The following is a 5,417-nucleotide window of genomic DNA, read 5'->3' as shown; positions in this document are numbered from 1 at the left end:
ATAGTTACCCCTTCTTCTGGAACAAGGAAAATATCTTTATTTATTCAATTCCTAAAATATATGCTATTTTTGATGTAATTCAGATCCATGTTTAAATTATTTTTTAATTAATTAATTAATTTATTTTTGGAAGAAAAACTAAATCTTATTTATTTTTATAACCAAACCGCTAGGAAAATATATCACAGCATTGAAACACTGAGCACAGGCTATATTACCATTTCACGTAGTTAGTCGGCAAAAAGACAGCAAGGTCCTTGTCAAAATGATAAAGTGCTAGAGCTGGGCAGGTACACTGCTTGCTGCAAAGGCCCCAGGTAAAAGTGGTATTGGTAATGGGGGGTTGCCCCTTTTTTGTTTTAAAGGAATCACAGCTCACCCCTGAGTCGCTTATTCTCCTTTGACCTTCTTGTTGCCTATTTCAGGGAGCTAAGTAAGCAATATTGAATTTAGGCTTTCATTCCCTTCTGTTTTAAAAAAACCAGGTTTCTCCAAAGCCGGTACTTAATAACTCCCTTAGTTAAGGCAACAGTTCCTCCTTCAGTGTTCATTCCTGGATAGGGGTATATAGTGCAATCAAATCTCCCTTTCCTTTCTTATTTTTTTTTTAAGATTTTGTTTATTTATTTGAGAGAGAGAGTACAAGTGATGGGGAGGAGAGAGAGAGATTATAAATAGAAGCAGCCTCCCCTGGAGCAGGAAACCTAATGTGGGGCTCGATCCCAGGACCCAGGGATCATGACCTGAGCCGAAGGCAGAAGCTTAACAGACTGAGCCACCCAGGCACCTTAAACTCCCTTTCCCTTCAGGGCAAGTGTCATTACAAGACTGCTCCGTTGCTCTATGGCAGCTAGCCTCCAGGCCCTTCATGGCAGCAGGTGACATGCAGCAGGTGACACTCTTCACACTATTCCCACACCCAGGTAACATCGCCTCTCCTGTTCTTGCAGGGTCTCCTAGCTGAAAGATGTAATGTGTACTTCAAGATGCATATCCAAATCATGAAAGCCAGAGACAGATATGAACTGTTCAAAGTTCTTCTCTAAACTACCTCTCCCAATTCCACTTCTTACACCAACTCCATGCCCTTGTATATAAAACAAAACAGAGCAAAACAAAGACCCACAAACTTTTTTTTTTCCTTTCTCAATTAGTGACCATGTGGATTTTGTTTAGAGCTTATGGAAAATGACTTGGTGATCTTTCTGGTAAATGGGAAGTTGTCAACAAACAGAAACATCTCTGCTCACACTCCCCCCAGGTCTCAGGCAGGTTAGATGAACCTGCCAGCCTGTTGGGTACCTGTGTACTGTGAGGACTCTGGTCCTTTGGAGGGCTCTGGCTGGATACATGGGAGATCCCCCACGTCAAGACAAGCACGTAAGATTTAGGCTATCAAAAACTCTCTTGCACTACCTCTGACCTGAATTTTAGCACCAGTTTTTTTGTTTTGTTTTGGTTTGGTTTTTTTTTTCCATTTAACTTTGTAGTATTGAAACATAAAGGAACCAAGTGTCCAGAGGCAAATGACACATGTCTCAAACTTGTTGCCATCCTTAATTTCTTCATACACTTTTCTTAAAAGACCAAAACTCTCAATTCTCTTTTTAGATCCCTGCCATCAGCTCCAATGGCCAATTGCAAAGACTTCTATTTCCCCAGAGATGAAAGAGACTCATTCATCTTGGTCATGGTTGGGCTGAGGTGCACATGGTCACCCACACAGTTGGTCACACTAGTCTCCAGCTGTGGCATCACCTGAAGCTCTTTCCTTCCGGCATCTATTGAATCTTTGGCTGTGTCATTGCAATACGTGGTACACTGGGCCAGGCCATCCTGGACTTCTGCAACTCACTGGTCACCAGGACTGTCAACAGGTCACTTCAGCTTAATTAAGCCAAAGGACACAGCAGGGTTCAATGCCCTGGTGCACTGGCTTCATGGACACCTGGCTGTTCTCACAACAGCTGTCGCTGTACCTAAACATGAAGCCTTGCATCTTCCAGATGTTCTCTCTATCCACACTCTTCACCGTGAAGTACACAGCCTCCTGCACCCGGAGCAGCTGTGGCTCTGCTGTGGCAACCCAGTGCTGCAGCCCTCCCCGTGGGTACCCTTATGGACTGGTAACGTTGTATAAAGTCAGCAGTTAGATTTACCCACACATTTAGGCTCTCATTTTTATTGCTGTTGTTTTCTGTATCTCTGAACTTACATCTGACATCATGCTCCTTCACTGGAGGGATATTCTTTAGTATTTAACTAGGTACAGGTTTGCTAAGAACAAAATCTCTTGTTTTATGTTCTAAGCATGCATTTTACTCTTTTTAAAAAATATTTTATTTATTTATTTAACAGAGAGAGACACAGCAAAAAAAGGAACACAAGTTGGGGAATGGCAGAGGGAGAGGGAGAAACAGGCTCTTGGCTGAACAAGGAGCCCCACGCAGGGCTGGATTCCAGGACCCTGAGATCTGGACCTGAGCCGAAGGCAGTCGCTTAATGACTGACATTTTACTCTTGAATGACATTTGCTTTAAATATGAAATTCTAGGTTTGTAGATATTTTCTTTTAGCATTATAAAGATACTATTGCATTATATATTAGATGTCACTGATTATGTTATAAAGTCATCCTCTGTTCTCCCCATTGCTCCTTTGAAAGTAGTTTCCATTTATTTTCTGATTGCTTTTAAAAATAGTTTTCCTTGTCATTCTGTTTACTCAGGTATCACTATAAGGCATTTTAATGGATTATGTATTTGATTTACTTTTGTTGTAACTTATGTTATTTTATTTATATTTTTATTTATAATCTTTATTCTGTGGATTCTCATTTTATAGCAAATTCAGGAAGTTTTCAGTGTATATGTCTTGCTGTATTTCCTATCCCCACAATCACTCCCTTCTCTTACCAGAACTCAAATCACTTATGTTAGATCCATTCACTATATGTAACACTCTCTGTTTTCTTTCTAATCATGACATATCTAATAAAAACCCAAGGGCCTGTCACTGGAAAAAAAAAAATCTAATAGAACTTTTAAACTAAATAAAAGTCTATGAGTACTATATATTTTTACTCTCTATAATAACTGCTTATTTAGCATTTTGGTATATGATATTTTAAGTTCCCACTTAACTATGTGATTCTGTGTAATTCTCAAAATAGATAGGGGTTTCTGTCTATATATGTCTATGTATAAGTGTGTCTAGGGAATACTAAATCTTTTTTTGGCTCAGCAAGTAACACTAAATGGTTTTTCTTTACTACTTTAAAATAATTTCTTAAAAAAATTAAGTTTATACAGTATCTTTTTCACTACTTATAGGATTCATTTTAATTTCAAAATTTATTTTTCAATGGATATGAAACTAGTGCCATTAACTAAAATGATCTTTTGTTATTTTATACCACACAATGAATTATTTAAAATACTTTATATATTATATACGTTCAAATGAATATTGATAATTGAAAACCATTCTTTAATAATATTAGGAAATTGCAGGTTATTTTCATAAATAGAGAGAGATACATTAGTTGTTGTGTCATGGGTTCAAAATCTACACCTCTGAGGAAAATTTAATTAAAACATTTACCGGTTCTACTTCTTCTTGTCCCATTACCCTTGGTGGACCCTTAATATGCACTTTGCCATACAGCCCATTTTCACCAGTAAACATCTAATGTCTGTAGTACAGATGTTGGGTGCTTATGTAAAGGCTGGGTGAAGTCTTGCTCAGGAAGGATAGAAACAGGTTTTAAGCATTTCGTCATGAGTCAATTAAATAATAACTAAGGTTCCTTGAAATTATGAGATTCTGTAATTCAGTGAATCTGTAAAACCTACTGAGTCTAAATATTAAGGTCCATGGGGAATTTGGAATCTTTTTTTCAGTAATAGACTCCTAACTTCTTGACAAGTAACACTAGTTTATTAATTTGTGTTTATTAATTACTTCATTGTGTCCTGGACTCTTACCCAGATCATTGAGGATAATTCATGATGAAGTATGACTAAAATGAGCAAATATGGAAAGAGTGTACTTGTAGAGTCAAATAATACTGTTTGTAATTGTGTTTGAAGTTTGTTTCCAGAGATTTAAAGGTCTATGAATGCCAGTGTTAAAATTTTTATTAAAATTTTATTAAAATTTTACTTTTAAGGGGCGCCTGGGTGGCTCAGTTGGTTAAGCAACTGCCCTTGGCTCAGGTCATGATCCCAAGGTCCTAGGATCGAGCCCCATGTCGGGCTCCTTGCTCAGCAGGGAGCCCGCTTCTCCCTCTCCCTCTGCTTGCTACTCTGCCAGCTTGTGCTCTCTCTCTGTCAAGTAACTAAATAAAAACCTAAAAAAAAAATAAAAAAACCTTTTAAAATGTGAACTCCTTTATAGGTCGGTAAGACTCTTAGTCTTCAAAACTTCCTCAGCTTATAGTTTTCTTCATTTTCCATAGATAAAACATCATAGAACTAAAGAATCTTAAGAATATTTGATTAAACAAATACTGTTACGCTGAAAAAAATAAATAAAATGAAAAAAAAAGAATATTTGATTAAACAATTCAATTATCTGATGAGAAAGAAAAAATCTAGAGAGGTGGAATGGGAAGTGTTACAAACTCAGAGTTGGATCATGGGATTGCCTATTGGATGTTGCCTTTTCTGGTCTTTGGAATGTAGACTTTAATAATCAAGTCTTGCCAAAGATTTAAACTTTTTAATAATGCTGATTTTGACCATCATTAAATCTTTCAAGGATAGTGTTTGGGCAGAGGCTATGTGTTCATTTTTCAGAGATTTGACATAAATTTTAAGTGTTTAATGAAGTAGGTAGAGCTTGGGTTCAATAGAAATTATCTGTATAGTTTCAACCGTGGGTGAGATTTAACTCAGTAATTATCTTAAATCTCATGTACTTCTCTTAATGCTTATTCTGAACTGATAAACCTGAAAATCACTTTTTGAAAACATGGAAATTTGGGCCGCCTGGTATTGAGTTTCTATCTTTATAATGTTTGCCATCAGTTTACTAATTATCATTTTTAATTACCTTCTGTGTGTATCAGAGTCTTACCTAGATTTATAATGATTACTGGTGAGTACCTAAGCTTAGAGAAAAGCAAATATGGAGAATGTGATCTCTGGATGGAGATGTAGTTGTATCACTCAATATATCTGAAAGCATTCCCAAAGACAGAGAAATTTACAAGTAACAGCATTTAAGCCTTTGAGATATTTGCTTGGGTGTGTGTAATTCAAGGACTAAAAATTAAGAGACACAGTCCTCTAGAGGTAAGAGTTTTTTTCAGTTTTATTTAGACATTTTTACATTTAAATTTTATTAATACATTGAATATTCTTTATTGTCTATTTTGCTATATAATTAATTTAAAACTGTCTATGTTCTTATAG

General features: G+C 36.4%; 1 pseudogene; it reads right to left on the bottom strand.

The window, feature by feature from the left end:
- Positions 1 to 1,650: 1,650 nt before the first annotated feature.
- LOC123948680 lies at positions 1,651 to 3,687 on the bottom strand (annotated as a pseudogene).
- Between the last annotated feature and the right edge of the window lie 1,730 nt (positions 3,688 to 5,417).

The sequence above is a fragment of the Meles meles genome, chromosome 8 (assembly GCF_922984935.1).
Source record: "Meles meles chromosome 8, mMelMel3.1 paternal haplotype, whole genome shotgun sequence".
NCBI lineage: Eukaryota > Metazoa > Chordata > Mammalia > Carnivora > Mustelidae > Meles > Meles meles.
The sequence above is the reverse complement of the archived record's forward strand: the minus strand, read 5'-3'. Positions and strand labels throughout refer to the sequence as shown.